Source organism: Monodon monoceros, unplaced genomic scaffold, assembly GCF_005190385.1.
Source record: "Monodon monoceros isolate NGI ecotype Baffin Bay Population unplaced genomic scaffold, NGI_Narwhal_1 Super_Scaffold_15, whole genome shotgun sequence".
Classification (NCBI taxonomy): domain Eukaryota; kingdom Metazoa; phylum Chordata; class Mammalia; order Artiodactyla; family Monodontidae; genus Monodon; species Monodon monoceros.
The window spans coordinates 24901937-24923787 of NW_021703771.1; the positions used below are offsets into that span (position 1 = coordinate 24901937).

At 35.9% G+C, this 21851-nt stretch overlaps 1 pseudogene; it reads left to right on the forward strand.

Annotated features, from left to right (window-relative positions):
• Positions 1–10793: 10793 nt before the first annotated feature.
• Positions 10794–10902, forward strand: LOC114896420 (annotated as a pseudogene).
• Positions 10903–21851: the final 10949 nt, after the last annotated feature.

A 21851-nucleotide genomic window follows, 5' to 3' on the forward strand; every position in this document is an offset into this window, starting at 1 on the left:
GAAGAGATTTTAGAAATTGTTGAGTATGAGTCTCTTATTTTACAGATGAGAAGACTATGGCCCGAGGAAGCTAGAGAACATTGTTAATGACTGTGACACAGCTAAGTGTTAACAGAACAAAACGCTCATTTGAATCCAGTGATATGTCTCAAGTTTTTAAGACTGACATGGTTTTTAAAAAATATGTGTACCCGACACGTGAAAAAATGAAACCCAGAAACATTTGAATGCAGTTAGTTCTTTTTGTTGCCTTACAAACCATATATGCCTGTTAGTCTCCATACTTTCAGAAAATTACAAATTTCAACAATGAATTTGATGAAGGCTTACAAGATTTTGTGACAAGAATTTATTATCTCTGTATAATTTAAAGTGTAAATTATATAGGGGTAATGCTGTGACTAATACAGTATTATCCCTATATAATTTGTATCTCAATGTAAAATGCTTCTGAGGAAAGTAAGGGCATAAGAAGGGAGAATCTGCTATCAGTTTATATGAAATGAAAATTTGCCAGGCTTCTGGGAGCTACGAAGATTTTACCTGTCATTGAGCTATTCCAGGAGCAGAATATTTTTAAAAGATCTGAACTACAAAACCACTTACTGATGATCGTATAATGGCATTCATTTACATACCCATGCATATATTAACATACATCTTAATGTGGCAAAGGGACAAAAGGGCATTCAAGGCACGGTTAATTGATAATCTTGATAACAAACACATTTGTGCCAACATTCTCTATATATTGAACAAAATTATTAGAGTACCTGCTGAAATATATAATCATCAGTTATTAAAATGAAAAAAAGATGATCTAAGAAAATAGTACCTTCAATGTTGAACAAACAATAGTTTAACAGCAAAATTAATTCCAATATTTTTTTCTGTTCTTTAATGTTTCTACCGTGTTTCAAAATGTTGGACTCGATTATCTAAAGAGGATCTTCTAGGCAAAAGAATCTGCATAGAAGTTTTTGCTTTACCAATATCTTCAGTGCATTAAAAGCACTCTGAAGAACAGGGCATTTTTTTTTTTTTTGCGGTACGCGGGCCTCTCACTGTTGTGGCCTCTCCCGTTGCGGAGCACAGGCTGCAGACGCGCAGGCTCAGCGGCCGTGGCTCACGGGCCCAGCCGCTCCGCGGCATGTGGGATCTTCCCGAACCGGGGCACGAATCCGCGTCCCCTGCATCGGCAGGCGGACTCTCAACCACTGCGCCACCAGGGAAGCCCAGAACAGGGCACTTTTTAAAGGGTGGAATTTAATCTTTATTTACAGAACACTGCAAGATATAAAATTTCACACAGAAATAAGAAACCCACTGAGAGGAGAGGCTTCATACAGGATGTACAGTTTGGAACTGTTAAAGTATAGCATCATTGTAAAAAATGCTACAATAAGAAACCACATTTTTAAAAGGTTCTTAGTAGAGAAACAGTACGATGCAGTATGTGGGTCAAATGAGGATAGTTTTGTTGCTAGGAACAGCCATACATTTGGAATTTAGAAAGTTAGGAGAGTCTTCTTTGGTTTGATAAAGGTTTAAAAAAGATATTTTTCTGAAAATTTAGGATAGCAAACTAAGATATAAGAAACATCATAGCACTCTGAGTCATCATAATTTATCTCCTCGTTAAAGCTTTATTATTATTTGTACCCTAAGTTATTTAGGAATAGTTTCATGTTAGACATATTGGTGTGAAAAGCATGTATTAGTTAATGGAAGCTTAACTAGTTAATGAACCTGATTTCATATACACCCATACATATACATAACATACAGTTCTAAGAGCTTTGAAATATCTATTTTCCTTGATTAATTTGCTTGTCTTCTTTTTTCTTACATGATTATCACCGAGTATCATGTTCTACAAGTAAACAAGAACCAATGTAATTCTTCTGTTATCATGGATAAATATCTTGCATGAGAAACTTAAAGAATTAAATGATTATCCAAGTCACTACCTGACGTTAAAAATGTGATGAATTTTATAGAACAATTATTAAGCTGACATAGTTCCAGCATAACAAATAAGTCCAAGATATGCAGTCATCCTCACATCGTCATGAGCTGAATATTAACTATAACTGCTCCCAACTGGGAATCTTTAAATGATTGTGGCTCCTACTCACAGTAGAATCAAAATGATAAAACATTTTTTTGTTTTTTGAATCATAAACTAGTATGACAAAATATGGTGTAGTGTTTAGTTTGGTTTTTAGTCCACTAGTCTGTCAGCAGCTAATCATGTTTAAAAATCATTATTTAACTTTGGCCTAATGGTCTCAAGCCTTAGAGTGCTTCACAGAATATGTTCAGTCAAAATCTAAATCCAATTACAGTAGTTCATCTAACTAAAATAGAGCAGGGGAAAGGCCTTTGAGTTAATATCACTCTTTGCAGTGGTAAATACATACATGACTAATGCATATTTTAATTAACAACTGTGAACATTATTTAACCAATATAACAAATCAAACGTAACTTTTAAGATGGGACAAGATTAATCAAGCTTTGGAAACTTTTCAGAAGATCAGTCCTGTAAGCAATTTGGCATATTCTTATCGGAGAGAAGACAGTGCTTTAATTTTTTAAATGACATTATTAGAAAGCCAGTCTTTTCCTTAATTCATTGCATTTGGATTTCCATCTAAAAATCATGGAATGCAAAACTAAAGCAACTTTTCAAAACAAATAGCAATGCTTTCATCATTACTTTGCTCACAGCAGAACTTTAAAAACAAAACAAAACAAAAAACCCTATTTTAAAAATTCTTAGAAAGCAAACCAAAATTAGCATAATCTAAAATGTCAGCGTGGTTTGAACTTAAAAATTGGGCTAATGTGTATTAAGAAATTTAAAACATTTTCCAGGAAAAATATTTTAAATTGTTAGTCACTGCGTAGCTTTTTGGCTGTCATAAAGATGCAGGGTCTTCCCTGCAACCTAAGTAAATACACAGGATAGCGTAAAATCCTCTCCTTATCCCGGCCTTCCTTTATCACTACCCAGATATTGCTGAAGGATGATGGTGATGCAAAGTTAGCAACTCACATAACAATGGTTATTTCCTATGACATGTTCTACATTTACTTTATAACATCTATCTCCCAATCAAGATTTTTTTCCCTGAAACATACGCCCCCGAAACATATGCCCCCAGCCCTTCTCCATAACCATCTTTTCCCAGTGATATGTGACAATATTAATCCAAGCTATACTTACTGGGGCTAATTATAAATTCAATCTACTGAAAGTGAAATTTAGTCTTGATTTACCTGCAAGACTACGACGTTAAAAAGAAAAGTTGAGCATTCAAACAGCAGAATTTTAAATATGCCAATATGGCTATCAGCAATAAAGTTTTTGTTGCTTTGATGCATTTGGAGACACAGAGCAAATAGGGTTTCAGATCAAATGCTCTTCGTGGATAAATGATTAGATCTTGTAAGTAACGTAAGGAATAGTTAAAGGAAAGGTTGCTAACATAGAAGGGTGTCCCCTTCCCCAAGGCTCCTAAAGAAAGAAAAAGAGCTTCAGATAATCCTTGAAACCCCGGGAGCCTCTCTTTCACTGCCCAACTCAGAATTCAATTTACTTGCTTGTTTTTCACTTGGGTTAAGTCAGAAAAAAAGACAGATAGATGTGTTTTCAGTGTCAGTGTAATACATTTACCTGATCTAAGGGAAAATTCAAAATTGATTTTCACCATGTTTTTGAAGTCAGATAAATTTTCCACATTCTAGAATTCATGAAGAAGTCAAGTCATTGATTGCTGTTAAAGTTAAACAGGTGAGTAGCCTGCTTGAGAGATTAGAACAAAGTCCCTTCTTTTTACTAGGACCCAACTGCATTTCTTGTGTCAGCCTATTAGTTTGAAAGCACTTGAAAATTATTCCATAATTGTAAACTTAATGATCTTCATCATCTAAGATTCATCATAGATGTCTAAAAGATAAGAGAAAAATCAAGCTTACTTTGAAAGTACAGCAAAGCTGTTCCCATGCTATATCAACTCATTTAGTCCAGCCCTTATCAAACTTTTTAAAGGAAATTTTAAAAAATGAATATTCCAAGTTTGTATATTGCCATTTTAAGACTTTATCCTTTCCCCAGTTACTTTAGAAAGTATAAGTAGCTTATGTAGACACCTAGAGTACCACTGACTGTGTTGAACTGTCTGTACTCTACTGCCAAGGTCTCTATGGTTTCATTATCCCAAGCTGCCATGATGCTTCTTAATGTCAGAGCCAATTTATGCATGAGACATAAAACCATAGAGCAATGAAATAGGGTCCTAAGAGAAGAAGAATTATTTAGAAGAAACAAATATGATTTTTTTCTTTTAAAAATTGTAGTTACTGAATGCCCAGTTGATAAAAGTATTTAAATGTGTGTGTGTGTGTGTATGTAGATATATGACCAAATGCCAAAGAAAAAGGACATTATCATTACCTTTTATATGGCTTGTGTGTCCCTCCCCAAAAGTATACCCATATCTGCCTCCTCTAAGTATGCATATTATTAACCTTTGTATAAATCATTTCTGTTTTTCTTTATAGTTTTTCCATCTCTGTATTATTTAATATATACTCTTTACTTGTGCCTATTTTTTTACTTCATATAAACGGAGTCATACTGCTTATAGCTTTTAGTGACTGGCTTTCTATGCTCAACATTATGGTCTAAAGTTTCATCCATGTTGTTTCTTATAGTTGTAATTAATTAATTGATATTTTATTGACTAGTAAACCACTCCATGGATATGCCAAAGTTCTTTTTTTCTCTCTCTCATCTTCCCTCCCTCCCTTCCTTCCATCCTTCCTTCCACTCTCTCTCTCTCTCTCTCCCTCCCTCCCTTCCTCTCTCTCCTCTCTCTTTCTTTCTTTCTCTTTTGAGATGCAGCAGAGGGAGAACACCAAGATGCTGTCCACAGCCTACATTCACTGAGAGGAGCTCCTAGACACTGGAAGTGTGCCAGCCTGAAGCCTGCCCCTCAGGCTGAATCTCCAAGACAAGCAAAGAGGCCTCTTTCACAGAAAGACTGAGCAGTGTGCTCCAGTCAACTGGCTGTGCAGTGCCCTGGGCATGGGAGCCTACCAAGTGCTCTGTCTCTGATTTCCACAGTCCCTTGGGACCCAGAAATGCCAGCCCCTCAGTCACCAGAGCCAGGTGATCAAGGAGCATCTCCTGAGCAGGAACACAAAAAAACAGGGCACCAGACAGAAATATCAGGATACCTGATGCATGTGAAGCTCCCCTCCAGGAGACACTGGCACTCTGGAAGATGGCAAAGGGGGAGCTTGTAGATGGTTCCTGCCCTCTGTGGTCTCTGCAAAGGATTACAGTCAGCCCCTAGATGAGTGTTTAATTAGACGCCTGCCCCTCAGGCTACAGCCATGATAATTAGTTAATGGCCTCCCTCACAGAAAGACCAAACTCTTGCTCTGTTTCCTCTTATTGTGCCCTGGGGGCGGCAGCTATTTAAGAAGTCTTTCTCTATTGGTTACAATCCTGTGGGACACGCAAGCATAAGCCCCACTGGCCACCAGAGCCAGGTGATGTAGAGGTGACCTGTGGCACAAAAATCGGGGCACCAGGCAGAGGTATGAACCCCATTTGGGTGACTCCAATTATTTCTTCCTTTTACTATTGATGAGGAGTTGTATTTTCAGTTTTGTTCTGTTTTGGTTTTGCTATTAAAATTTTTGCTATGAAAATCCTTACGTCTTCTGGTTCATGTTTGAAAAAGTTTCTTTAGGTCTATAATTGGGAGTAGAATTGGTTTGTTTAGGGTTAGTTCATCTTCATATTTATTAAATAATGTGCAGCTGTTTTCCAAAGTGTTTGTACTAATTTATACCTTATGAGTATCAAATTAGAGTTTGTCATTGTGCTACATTTTTTCTGACATTCGATACTGTCAAGTGTATAATATTTTTGCAAATCTAGTGGACATGAAACTGTGTCTCATTGTAGACTTATTTTACATATTCCTAAGTACTAATGAAGTTAAGCATCTTTTTATAGGCTTATGTGCCATTTAAGTTTCATCCTGTGTGAAATGACTATTCAAGGTTTTTTTTTTACCAGGTTCTTTGTTTTGATTATATTGATTTGGAGGAGCTCTGCATGCTAATCCTTTGTCAGTTACATAGGTTGCAAATAGCTTCTCACTTCATTGTATATTATTAATTTTTACGGTGTGCTTAGATGGAAAGAATTCTTAATTTTACTGAAGTAAATTTTATCAATTTTTCCTTAATGGCTTGTGTGTTTTCTGTCTTGTAAATATTTTACTACTCAGAATATATGAAGATGTTCTCCTACACTGTATTCAAAAAGTTTTACAATATTTCCTTTCTATTGAAATTTTAATCTATTTATTATATATTTTTGTGTATGGTGTGAAGAATCTCCTTTAATGCATTTACATATGATGAATCAATTCTCCCAGGACTATATATTGACTAAGAAAGGCAGAAAAACCTGAATCTGTTCACCTTTTGTTTTTATGCTTTCTTTTTAAAAATTTTTATTTTACTGTGGTAAGAACAGTGAACATGAGATCTACCCTCTTAAAATGTTAACCGTATAATACAGTATTGCTTACTATAAGTCGTATACTGTACAGAAGATCTCTAGAGCCTATTCATCTTGCCTAACTGAAACATTGTGCCCCTTGGTCAGTAACTTCTCATTTCCTCTTCCATCTAGCCCTTGGCAACCAACATTCCAGTTTTTGATTCTAAGAATTTGATTATTTTAGATGTGTCATGTAAGTGGAATCATGCAGTATTTATCCTTCTGTGGTTTACTTCACTTAGCATAATATCCTGAAGTATCATCCATGTTGTTGCATATTGCATAATGTCCTTCTTTTTTGAGGCTGAAAAATATTCCATTGTACATATAGACCACATTTTCTTTATCTATTCATCCATCAATGAACATTTAGATTGGTTCCATACCCTGGCTGTTGTGAATAGTGCTGTGATGAACACAGGAATTCTAATATCTCTTTGTGATCCTGATTTCAATTATTTTGGATAAATACTCAGGAATGGGATTGCTGGATCAATGGCAGTTCTTTTCTTTTCTTTTTTTTTCCTGGCAGTGCTGCACGGCTTGTGGGATCTTAGTTCCCCGACCAGCGATCGAACCCATGCCCCCTGCAGTGGAAGCATGGAGCCCTAACCACTGGACTGCCAAGGAATTCCCATGGCAGTTCTGTTTCTTAGGGCCTCCATACTGTTTTTCATAGCAGCATACTTACTGTTAAATTTATTGGGTCTTTACTGCCATTTAATTTGTAAGTAATCCAGTTACAAATCCATCATGAGGGTCAAGATTTTAGGGTCACTTCTGGTACAACCTGGATTTCCCCAAAAGCAAAGCCTCGGAGAAAGCTATGTGTATGAGTAGTTTACATAGAAGTGTGATTCTGGGGAAAAGGAAGGATGGAAAGAGAGATTGAAGCAAAAAATAAAGAATATCAATTTGACTGTAGTACCAGGCTACAAATTTATTGAAAAGTCTTTTGAAAAACATCTCAGGATCATCCAGCAGGGAAAGAAAGAGGAAAGCATCTGTCAGTCGGTGCCTCTCTTCTACTAGTGATTAGATTGCGAGTTCCAAGATGGTAGAGAGAGATTTGTATCTGTTTTATTCACTGTTATATACCCAGTACTAAGTTGACAGAATAAATATTTATGGAATGAATGAATTTCTTTGTAATTATAATCCATTATCTCCCAGATATTGTTTCTGCCCCATTCTCCCTCTCTTCTGATCGCAGAATTTCAATTATATGCAAGTTAGACCTCATTCTTCTCATAGCTTCATGTCTTTCAAAAACTCTTTCACATTTATCATATTTCCTTGCCACTACATAAAGGAAAATTTCCTCAGATACATTTTTTTTACTTCATTAATGTACTATTCGGTTACATCATAACTGAATTTTTTATTTCAATGATTGTATTTCATTAATAGAATCTGTGATTTTTCTTCAAATTTACATGGTTATGTTACATCATTTCTTTGGTTTTTACTCATATTTTCAATTTGTTTATTTCCTTAAACAAACTAATCCAATTATATTCTACATCTGCTAAATTCTAATATTAATTTCAGTTCTGAAACTTCTCTCTTTTTTTTTTTTTCTGCTGGCTAAAACTCATATATTATTTCCTTGTGTATTTTTGCTTTTTGGTTATGTGCTTCTATTTCATATAACACCTTCTACCGAAATAACTTGAGAATTTTGTGAAGGCAAATTTCTGCAAACAAGATTTGCATTTGTTTCTTAAGTCTACTGGTAGCATCAGTCAGCAGGAACAGCTAGTTCTTTTTTTTTTTTTAATGTTGTTGTATAGATGGTTACACTGTTGTGTTAGCTTCAGGTGTACAGCAAAGTGATTCAGTTATACATATACATGTATCTAGTTCTAAGCTAAATTAAAAGATTTTCAATGTGGAGTCATATGAATAGAGGTTAGAGGTCATGTTAAGGTTATTTGAGTTTTGGTATGATAGGGGAGAGCTCTTTTTGTTGCAACTCATTTCTAAGGTTTTAATAAGCAATCTTCTGTTTCATGCTTTTGGAAAGTAAGTTTGGGCAAGTTTACTCTTACATTGGTTATGATGCCATTTTGACTCTCAGATTTATGCAAATACATCTTCAATTGGACTCCATAACTTTGGCCATTTTAGACTTTGAATTCTATACCTCATTTTCCATATATGACCAGAAAAATAAAAGCTCAAGTTCACCTGTTTGGCTCCTAACAAAAAATTCAGATTAAGTAGTTGTTTACCACTTCAGTGTACTAAATTCACTAAATTTTTGGCTTCTCAATATTCTTTAACTTCTGGTCAGCCATTGATGCATCTAAAATAATTAAAATTTTTGTCAGTAGATTTAGATATTTTCAAGGAAAGATTTTAGTGATGCTATCTTGTCTGACCCACTGCTAGAAATAAAGATTAATATGTAATTCTTTATGACCTGCTAAAACTAATTAAATTAATAAATAATGATAAAATTTAACAATGAATATTCATTTATTGCATATATTCTATATACCTGGACTATACCAGGTCCTTTATATATACCATCTCAATAAATGCCACTACCACAAAGTGAAGTAAGTCAGAAAGAGAAAAACAAATACTGCATGCTAACACATATATATGGAATCTAAAAAAAAAAATGGTCCTGAAGAACATAGGGGCAGGACAGGAATAAAGACGCAGATGTAGAGAATGGACTTGAGGATACGGGAAGGGGGAAGGGTAAGCTGGGACGAAGTGAGAGAGTGGCATGGACATATATACACTACCAAATGTAAAATAGATAGCTAGTGGGAAGCAGCCGCATAGCACAGGGAGATCAGCTTGGTGCTTTGTGACCACCTAGAGGGGTGGGATAGGGAGGGTGGGAGGGAGACGCAAGAGGGAGGGGATATGGGGATATAAGTATACATATAGCTGATTCACTTTGTTATACAGCAGCCACGAACACAACAATGTAAAGCAATTATACTCCAATAAAGATGTTAAAAAAATAAAATAAAAAAATAAAATAAATGCCACTACTAATCTACCAACATTAGAAGAGGGTATTTATGAGGATTCTCAGCTCTGAAAGGTATGTAATAAAATGGTGAATATCACACAGACCGCAAATAGTGAAGTCTGCCTAGAAGACTGACTTCAAAAAATGGAACTATAACTGAAGATTTATTCTTTTGGAAATGATTTTTGCTTTCAAGAATACCATTAAATATTTTCTAGGAAATATGAATTTATAAGCCATCAAGAAAGAGCACAGGCCAATTTTAGACGGACAATGAACACATTTCACTTTGATGCTGCTGCTGCCCAATTGCTGTCCTAATCACTACTGAGCAATCTGTGACCCCAGAAATCCAATAACATTTCATTTTGCATCAGTCAACATGACAAGTCTATTATACCCCAAGAAGTAACTCCTCAAATTTTGTTTCCCAAAACAAATTGTAGTGAACATTCATTCATCAGTGATACCAAAATATTATACAATTCTAGGAAACTAGTTACCAAATGATGTTTCAAAGAAAAGGTTAAAATAAAGTGAATAACAAATAAAAAATAAAATTCATAATCAGTTTTATAAAAATATTTTTTAAATGTCAAAGCACAATTTCATATACCTTGCAATAATTTACTATTATTCTTTATAAAGATAAATTGCCTGACATCATAGAAATAATTTAATTGGTCTTCATTACTTACCTGAAGTATAGTGTCAACAGACACAGAAATTCAACAAAAACGATAACCCCTTCAGAAAAAAGCTTTTTTTTTTTTTTTTTTTTTTTTTGCCGTACGCGGGCCTCTCACTGTTGTGGCCTCTCCCAATGTGGAGCACAGGCTCCGGACGCGCAGGCTCAGTGGCCATGGCTCACGGGCCCAGCCGCTCCGCGGGATGTGGGATCCTCCCGGACTGGGGCACAAACCCGCGTCCCTTGCATCGGCAGGTGGACTCTCAACCACTACGCCACCAGGGAAGCCCCAGAAAAAAGCTTTTGAGGTACAAAACTCTATTTCATAAAAGACATATCCTTCATTCAGAAATTGAATGCTTTTATTTTAAAACTCAAAAATATCCACTGAAACTCTCACTGGAAGCATAAAATAAAAACATATTTTTGATAGTCAATAAACAGACAATATTCAAAAATCAGGTACAAGAAGTGGTGAATTTTAAGGAAGGAACAAAACACCTTAATATTCCCTGGATATTACTTCTAGTCCTTTTGTCTAAGATCAAGTTTAGTATCTGTTCTCATCAGTTTAATATTCCCTGAATATATCAGTAAAAAAAAAATAAATGTTCCCTGTCACATCTTAAGTCACTACGAATCGTTTTAAATGAGAATTTATAAATGGTTAAATTCCATTTAAATGAAAAATTCACAAAGAATATTATTATTGATCTTGAAAAATTAAAACAATATTATTTGTGGCACTGTTGATCTTCTTTAAATATAAGTATATATAAGATAAATACTTAGATTGAAGCTATCAATCAGGTGCTCTAGAAATATCCTTTTTAATTTTGCCTACTTAGCATGCCTGTCTTTTTTAGAAATAGCATCTCATTTCATCTGAGTACTGCTTCTTTATTCACTCTAAACTTAATCATCAACTTGTCATACAATTTCTCACCAACAACATTGAATATTAGCAGGTAATAGTGCAATATCTTTCAACATTCAAAATAATACGATTTTTCTACATGAAATCCTATACCAACCCAACAATCAACCAAATCTAATCACTTCTCCCCATATCTCCCAATTCCCTACCATCCTTTCTCATTCACACTACTGAGATCTCTTCCTAACTCTTCTACCTGCCACCGTTATAGTTCCTGCCCAGATTGTCCTTCACAAAGGAGCCAGAGTGGGTTTTTTTTTCAGAGTGATATATATATATATTTTTTTTTTGTGGTACGCAGGCCTCTTACTGTTGTGGCCTCTCCCGTTGCGGAGCACAGGCTCCGGACGCGCGGGCTCAGCGGCCATGGCTCACGGGCCCAGCCGCTCCGCAGCATGTGGGATCTTCCCGGACCGGGGCACAAACCCGTGTCCCCTGCATCGGCAGGCGGACTCTCAACCACTGCGCCACCAGGGAAGCTCCAGAGTGATATTTTTGAAATACAAATCCAAACATGGCCACCCCCTGCTGTATGTAATCTGATGGCTTCTCATTGTTCTTAGAATAAAGAGAAAATTTCTTACCTGCCCTCTATGCTCTGCAATGGTTTGGCGCCAACCTGTCTCCTTTAATCTCAGTCTTTCCCTCCCTTCATCTCTGCCACAGGTGTGTTGCCCTCACACCCTTAACCTTACCAAGCTTTTTCATGCTCCAAGACTTTTATAGTATATTATTCAGGGAGCAAACTCTTCAGTTCCTTCTTCTAGTAGTAAATTCATACTTATCCTTCAGTTCAGCTCAATAATCCCTTTCTCAAAAAAGGCTTCCTCCATCTTATGTATTAGGTAACTCCTCCCCCATCAGACAACCTAATGGTATTGAGCACCTCATATGTGAGGCTGTTAAACACAGCTGCAATTTTATATTTTTTGTGTAACTAGTTGGGTATTTTTTGATACAATATAATAAGTGCCATGAGAATAAAGGCCTTGTCAATTGTCCTATTTCCGATACATAGCAGAATATCTAAATAGACATTTTTCTAAAGAAGACATACAAATGGCCAACAGGTACATGAATAGGTGCTCAACATCACTAATAATTAGGGAAACACAAATCAAAATCACAATAAAATATCACCTCTCAACTGTTCGAATGGCTATCATTAAAAAGTCTGGAGATAACAAACGTCAGTGAGGATAGGGAAAAAAGAGAACCTTTGTGCACTGTTGGTGGGAATGTAAATTGGTGCCGCCACGATTGAAAACATTATGGAGGCTCCTCAAGAAGTTAAAAATAGAACCATATGAGGGCTTCTCTGGTGGTGCAGTGGTTGAGAGTCCGCCTGCCGATGCAGGGGACACGGGTTCGTGTCCCGGTCTGGGAGGATCCCACATGCCGCGGAGCGGCTGTGCCCGTGGGCCATGGCTGCTGGGCCTGCACATCCGGAGCCTGTGCTCCGCAACGGGAGAGGCCACAACAGTGAGAGGCCCACGTACCGCAAAAAAAAAAAAAATAGAACCATATGATCTAGCAACTCCACTTCTGGGTATATATACCAAGGAAATGAACACAGGATCTCAAAAAGTTATCTGCACTCCCATGTTCATTGCAGCATTATTCTCAATAGCTAAGACATGGAAACAACCTAAGTGTCTGTCAACAAATGAATGGATGAAGATGTGGTGTATATATATATATACATAACCACATATAATATATAACGGAATATTACTCAGCCATGAGAAAGAAGGACATCTTGACCTTTGCAGCTACATGGATGGACCTTGAGGACCTTCATTATGGCAAATGAAATTAGTCAGACAGAGAAAGACAAATACTGTATGATTCACTTACACGTGGAATCACAAAAGCCAAACTCGTAGAAACAGGGACTAGAGTGGTGGTTACCAGGGATTGGAGGGTGGGGGAAAAAGAGACATTTTGGTCAAAGAGTACAAACTTCTAGCTAAAAGATGAATAAGTTCTGGTTATTTAACGTACAGCATACGGATTATTGTTAATAATACTGTATTATATACTGGAAAGTTGCTAAGAGAGTAGACCTTATGGGGCCAGGTCTAGAAGTAGCATATATCATTTCCACCCACATTATAGTGACCCGAATGTAGGCACATCATCTCACCCAACTTCAAGAAAGTCTGGGAATATCTCTGTAGCAAAACAAGAAGTAAACTTGATTATCTAGGCACATAGCATAATTTCTACAGCTTAAGATAAACAACTTTTCATTTTGGTGTGTGTTTCTGTAAGGGACTTTTTGTGGCTTTAAATCATGCACTCTAGTTAAAATACACTTTATAGTAAGCAGTCTTCTAGAGGATCAGAATAACTTACTGATAGGAATGTATAATTTTTCAATGCTATATGGGCTATTCTGTTTTAATACTTTGTCTCTAAAGAGATACTATTTATTTTTTCTGCAAATTTACACAATAGAATTCGAGAAAAAGCACATCAGATTTGAAACAGGTCCACTTCCCCTAGGCTATACAGGAAATACGCCAGGAGGAAGTAAACCCTTTTGAAAAACTACATGGAACACACTTTTTAATTGTGTTGAACAGTACTATTTACATTTTTTAAACAAATTGAAAAAGGCTTTATCTATGCACCCAGATACAGGTTACATTGATTGATCAACCACTACCCTTCTTTTCGAAAGTAGATAAATCACAAATCATAAAATGGTTAATCAAACAATGATTTTCAATTTGGGTGGGTACTATTTACTATTTAGTATGTCCTAATTACTTTGTCCAAGTACTATTTTTGGTAGAAGTTTATATGCTAAAGGCAGTTTCCTATACCTTGTATATAAACCAAACAAAATGGAGAAGTCACCTTTTATGCTGAAAATTCTATTTGCAGATTTTATATACTGATAACACAGTTACTCTAATTATAGGATAGCTATTTTCTAGAATTCAGCATAAGCTTCCAAGAGGCCTAAAATATTCAGATCTTTGTCCCAACTCTCAACTTCCTTTGTCTGTAGGCTCACTAGAATGCCTAACTCTGAAGAATTACTTCAGCAACACCCACAGAATAATTTATGAAGTTACCATTCCTTTTGGGCCTGGTGTCTAACCAGTAAAATGATCTTCCTAGTTCTTTTTCCTCTAGGCCATTTCCTAAGGTGGCAGAATAGCTCTATTATTGTTTTATTGTAGCTATTTAAAAAAAAAATCTAGGCCCTCAGGATCTCATTCAAACTTTTGTCCCCAAGTACTTTAGATGAAATCAAATATCATGAAATATTTACAATTTGTACTCAAGCTATGAAAGGACACTTTGGGAGGGGAATAGGGATATAAAGACTGGAGATAAGAGAGCATAGCATGGTAACCACTTCTGAAAAGTTTATGCTCTGCTTGGTAGAAATTATCTGTATAGGTTAGATACTCGTTTTTGGCAGTTTCTGTTTCATGTCATGCTCTTTTTCAGGAGCTGATTGCCAATGGCTGAGTGGAAGATTCCTGGTGCCCACAGGCATTTCTGTTGTTGTTTCTGCTTGGAAGACAATTTAGGAAAAGAGAGTTGATAACAAACAGGGCAAGGCTTGTTGAATTGGAGCTGATACACATTATGTTTGTGGCTCCCTATGGAAATGCTTATGTTGAAATAATCTTTATGAGGGAGAAAAAGAGAATAGTACATTTATGCCATCCTCATGAAATAAGAATATGGTGAGCTCACTACTGCATTGTCAGATTACAGAAGAGTCCAAATATAAATAATTGCAACCAAAAAAACAGAAAAAAGTACTTAGACATCATTGAGCAAGGCATATAATTTTTTTAAATGATGAGGAGTTAGAGGTCACGCCTATACGCATTCAAGAGATTTGGACAAATACTTAATGTATGCGCAAAAGAGCCCTGTATAGGTATATGTAGACTGATCCTATTCCCACCCTGGCTACTAATTTTATTTTGATGTCTCTGAATGCTCATTATTTTATGGTTGATCAAACTAAGTTCCCATCAAGTTCCAAAACAAGGATTCTGTGAAAGTTTTATTTCAGCTCTTTATAGATCAGGATTATACAGTAGAAATATGATGTGGGCTACAAATCCAAACCACATATGTGATTAAACTCCTTAGTAGCCACATTAAAGAAAGTGAAAAGAAACAGGTGAAAATAATTTTATTAATATATTTTCTTTCACTTAATAGACTCAAAATATTATTATTTCAACATATAATCAATATTTTAAAGTATCAATATGATACTTTACACCCCTTTTTTTAGTATTAAGTCTTTAAAACTCTGTATTTTTTAGAGAGCACGTCTCAATTCAAACTAGCCACACTTCAGGGGCTCCATAACCACCCGTGGCTATTGGCTGTCATTTTAGACAGCACAACTGTATAATACCTTGATAGTTTTGAAAAGAAAAAAATATCGTTTATCATTGCAGAGCCATATGAATGGATCAAGAATATCAAATCTGGTGCTTTCATTTACACAGATTTCCAAGTTCTCACAATTTCATCAATGGCATTTTAATATGTTTCAAGAATACACATTATATTTTATAACTGGCCATTGCTTTTACTAGGAATATTTTCTGCAATACCCTGGCATTTTATAGATGTGCAGCACAATTTCCCAACGCTGTTATCTCTTCTTTTAAGAATACCAACACTTCCAACACGAGGCTTAGATGGACTAAATATTTTAATGAGATAACTTGTCTCACAAAATGTGTATATTGATAGAAAAATAACAAAAAAATATGATCTAATGAAACTACTATTTAAAATAATGTTCCTGGAAGAAAACACTAGACTAGGTATTATTTCTCTTACAACTGATATTTACCAAGAAGAAGAGGAGGAGTAAAACTGGGAGGAGGATAAAAAGGAAGAGCAGGGCTTCCCCGGTGGCGCAGTGGTTGAGAGTCCGCCTGCCGATGCAGGGGACACGCGTTCGTGCCCCAGTCCGGGAGGATCCCACATGCCGCGGAGCAGCTGGGCCCCTGAGCCATGGCCGCTGAACCTGCGTGCCCGGAGCCTGTGCTCCACAACGGGAGAGGCCACAACAGTGAGAGGCCCGCGTACCGCAGGAAAAAAAAAAAACAAAAAACAGGAAGAGCAGGAAGAGGAAGAGGATGCGGGCAAAGAAGAAGGAGGAGGAGGGACAGAATGACAACAATGTTCAACAGCAACAAGGAGGAGGGAGAAGAGGTAGAGAGGGACAGGAGGAGGAAGGGAAAGAACATCACCAAAGGCACGTACGCCTTTGACTAGGAATGAGTTTGACATCCTTTCACCGACAGAAAGTTGTGTCTGAAGGCACCCTACTCCTTTCATTCAACCTACAGTTACTACACATTCAACACCTTGGGGAAGGCATGGCTCTTGCTGAGAGCAATTGCCGACAAAAAGAACAGGTAGCTGGAGCTAGAAAAGACTTTGAGATCCATACAACACTGAGAAATTCCCTCTGCTGCACCCTGACAGATGTTATCTGCTTAAATACTTCCAATAAGCAAGAACTGACTACCTCTGAGGCAGCACATTTTATTTGTAGACTATGGCATTCATTGGAAAGTTCCCTCGTGAGGCCATGGTCGATCATTCCTGGGCTCATTGGGCTGGGCTGTCCTCTGGGGACAACATATATCTGTCCATCTACCTTATAGGAGAATCTTGAAAATATTTTAAAATGTTTTTCTTGCTACCAGAATCATTTTATTTATTTCTTCCTTCTCATAAAACGTAATTTTAGCCCCCTTGCCAAGTTAATCTTTGTACCTTAAATGTGCACTTGGTGAATTCTGGTTTTAAATGTTTTACTTAGAGCTAAATATTCTAGATACAGTCAGTGATAAATTTATTTGATCATAATTTTTCATGATCTGGGAATTATAAATCTATTAAAGTAGCCTAAGAATAGGCTTACTATTTTATTAACCACATCATAAATTCAGTTCATTCCTGAGAGATAGTCATTGAAAAGTTACCATGTATTGGACTAAGTGCTGTGTTTACAAAATAAATAAAACACAGTCTCTTCTTCAAGTAGCTTCTGGTCCAATGGGACAGACAGCAGCTACTATAGACACATGGGTGGTGTAGGTACAGAGGAAGAAGGTGCAGCCTAGTCTGGAAAAACATTGAACATATATTAACTGAGCAGTTAAAATCATCGTACTTTTTCATCTATAATGTCACCAAGCCAGATTGCTCTGGTACACAGTAAAACTTGTACAAAGTATTCACATGACTCTACATGAAGAAATTTATATTTATTCTAGTGAAAATTCATCCTTTTTCATTCATTTCCAACATAGTTTGGAGTGTGAATTTTGTCAGACATCTTTTCGGATTTTTCTTTATCTGCAAAGTGGGTACCATGTGTTTCACTCAAGTCATCGATACAATTCTCAAAAAGTACTGGGAGAGGCACACTACTAGTACCCCTTCTTTAGGCAGAAACCAAATCGCGAATTACCACTTATTAAACCAGCTGTTCACACGTCTGAATCTACATCATGAGTTTCTCATCCAGTTCTTACTTTATCATCTTATTCACAAGGATGGAAAAGAATGCTGTCTCCATATATTTCTGGAAATAATATAATACTCACACCATTCCTCTGTGCACCAAGCAGTCATATGTAAAGTAGACTTGGATTTGGTTTGCCATCTGTCTTCTTAATGAATATATGCTCCATTCTGAAGAATGACTGGCAGAAACAGTGTTGTCTGGCTATGAAGCCCTAAGGCTTAACTCGTAGAGGTGACAGCCCTCTGCTGTCTTCTCTATATAATTAGAAAGGCAGAAAGAAGATTTTAATATAATATATAATAGACATATAATACAATCAAATTATATATTTATTTGTATTTATTTTAATTTTTATATATAGCATTATATTATCAAGCATTAATATAATAATTCACCTCAGTCTCCAGTGACTCCCAGCTGTGGGAACAATAGCCATGTCCAAAAGAAAAAAAAAATGTTGTTTTCACGTCTAAAACAAGGGATTAGGAGGTATTTTCCTATCAAAAACTGTTATATAATGGTCAAATATATTCAGAATGGCTCAACTAACACAATATTTTAGAAACATGATAGGTTAAAAGACTTTTCAGACCTGGTCAGGGAGTTTCACTACAATTTATAGCATTATTTCAAAGAGAAAATGGGTTCTAAAATCCCAATAATGGATTTTTCAAAATAACTCTTTAAAACACAATCCAATTACAGGATTAAATTGCCTGGAGTGTAGTTTCAGTTTCAAAAATTCCAAATGCATATGTGGGTGTGTATTATGAATACTAGTTTGCTTTATATAAATTTCTGTAAAACATAGAAATGAATGAACTTTGTACCTTTATCAGTGCACATAAATGTGTGTAAAGATAAACACAATTACAATTTTAAAAGATTATTATTTTAACCAAAACTACACATTTGAATTTATTTTCAGTCTGATACATAATATAAAATAAACTTTGATTATTTAGAGGTTATCATCAATAAAAGATAAAAGATAATTTTCATTACACATTGGGGGTATCATTACCACTACTTTCAAAAGTTCAGATTTACAAAAATAATTTCATGTCCTCCAGACATTTTAAAGATTTCCTAAGGAGTAAACTAGAGATAAATTTTAGGGCCACTTACAGCTAATAAATTCTACTAAAACCATCCAAGTTAGCACTAATTTAAACTATCTCTAGATGAGGTAAGGGATATTTTTCCTGTCACATACAAAATATAACTAGGTAGTTCTAACATTTTAATAACCCTCAAGATACTGAGTATAAGTATCATAAATGTATAGATTTTTTATTCTTTTGAGGATATTTTCATAAGCAACATTAAAAAAACAGTTGTGCTTCTTTCTACAATTATCAATAACACTGTTTACTGAATATTTCTGTATGCCTGACCCTGTATAATACTATTTTTACTAATATTGTCCTAATACTAATACTAATCCTGTACTAATACTGTCCACACTATTTTTTTAAATTTAATCTTTAGAACAAAACTATAGGTAAGTATCATTAGTCTCATTTTACAGATGAGAAATTGTGGCTCAGGGCACCATTTTCTAAGATCTCATAACTAGAAGGAATAGAGTGAAGATCTGATCCTGATTCTCCTTGACTCCAAAGCCTTTGCACTTAACCACTATGATATACTACCTTTTAAAAATAACATTTGGTGAGAGAGGAAGAATTTTATTATGGTGGTTATGATAATTATTTGATTGTTACTCTGACATGGAGCTACATTATTAGAAAGGGTGTTTGTCACTTCTTTAGCACTAAGGCACTTAAAATTTGATTGCTGGGGTCAAGAGGCATTTCACAGATAGAAGTTATAATCATTTAATGATTGAATCCATAGAGGACAATTATTTTGATCACTTCCCTTAGCCAATGACAGTTGTACTTTTGCTCAGTTATTTCTATTTTTCTAAGCCCTCTAACAGGAACTTGCCCATCACTAATTCCCATTAGGATCACTAGTGGCATTGAAGGTTTTCAAGACGTTTCAAGTCTCCCGGATTCTATGCATGACATATGGTTTCGGTAGGGAACTACTGATTGCATGGTGAAGTCTGTTATTTCTTCCACTTTTCATGGCTTTGCTCACAGCGTGCTGGCAGCTGAGCTGCGAATAGGATTTTAAGGTTCAGCATGAGATCCAGGAGCCCTGAAACAACAACAGTAATAAAAGTGGGCTCTGGTTTTGTGCTGGAGGCAAGCTCTGCTTTCTGTATTCAGAACTTTTTGAAAGGGAGTACTGGAAGTCAAAGAGACAGGAAATGAAAATGTTACCCAGACCCCAGCTTCTATAAGGAAAAACTCTTGCTCCTTTAAAACTGGAATTTTTTCTAGGTACTGATGTAAGCAAACTACAATACAGCTTTATTTCCTTTTCTGTGACGTGAAATGCCACAATCCCAGCCAAAGTTTTAAGAAATGCCATGACACACATAAAAACGGTCGGTTATGTTGCTGAAATAATCCAGGCCCATGTTTCTCTCCAAAGACACTCTGCTATATTTTACATGAGAAATGACTACAAATGTATGTGTCAGAAGTCCTCCCCAGTGTGAACCCTGGGTCTTGTGACATCAATGGATTAACACTTGTATCCTTCAGTTCTAATTGGAATAAAGTCAATGTCTGCCTGAAAAAAAAAAATGATTTCAAGAAAACCAGTGTGCTTTTAACAGCAAAGGCCAAATTCTTTATTGTTACATGAACATGAGAAGGTTCACGTGGGTCTCTGTTTATGTTGGCTACGTGAAATGACCTTACTCATTTGTTTAAGGTATAACACTGACTCTTAGAACAACCCCAAACAATCAAAAGCAGTACATTCTTGATGACTGGGCCTACAGCTAAGGTAGAAACAATTTCTGATTCCTAAATATGTGTGATATAACAGATGAGGAGAGTAGGGCTGGGCTACTAGCATCTTCATTAGCAATAAGTAGTAATGATCCAAGAGGTAGATGACCAAGTGAAAAGACCTGAAGGCACAGGACATGAGGTCACACTATGTCTTTGCTACTTACAAGTTGTTTGATATGAGATAGGCTTCTTAAATTTTCTGAAATATAGTTTCCTCATTCATCACTTAGGGCTTAAAATTATCTATGTCATCTTGGAAAATAACTCTCCATGGGTCTCTCATATTTCTGTACATCTTTTGAGCAAAGGCAGTGGCAACATGTGTTCTGGATTACCTTTTCAGTAATGTTTGTATAGCAAATAGCATTGGAAGTTAAAAAAAATCCTGTCTTTCTCTTGGGAAGAGGGAAGATTTGTTTGCTGTCCAGGATAATAAAGATAATGCCTCTCACTGGGGCCAGTGTTGGACAGTTTTGCCCCCAGCTTTCTTACCAAAGTTTGGTTTTTTTCTGAAACTTGCGGTTCTCCTGTAATGCAACTCACTGTGTGTGAAGACGTCACCTGGCCCTCGTTGCACTGTCCTGTAGGAACTGGGTGTCAAGAAACTGGCACAAGTCATATTACTCTGGCAACTGCTATTGTTTGACAATTACACTGACTTTTGTCTCTGAGCCAGAAACTATGGCCAGTATCCATGAAACTATGGAAGATTAACTTGTTAGCGTGTAAGTGGAGTGAAATCTCAGAACCTTCATAGTTCTTGACATTCATAAAGTTTCTGTGAACAATTAAAAATGAAACTGTTTGGAAAGATTTAAAGAAGTGTCTTACAAAATAGAAAGTATTCAATTAATCTTGGTTATCATTATTGCTATCAATATGATAACAGTGATTTTTATTTTGAATACATTGTTATTACAAGAAACAAATGAAATAACACACATGCACATTTAATCTCTTTAGAAACTTTCTAGAAAAATAGATTGAGTTGTATGTTTATATCAAGAAACATTGAACATCTTTGATACAAGTTACCATATAAAGGCAATATAAGCAATTTGCAGCCTACAGAATGAAAAAAAAATTGCAATCTATCTATCTAATAAGGAGTTAATATTCAAAATATATGTCATACAACCCAATAGCAAAAAAAAATCTGATTTATAAATGAGCAGAGGACTTGAATAGACATATTTCCAAAGAAGACATACAAATAGCCAAT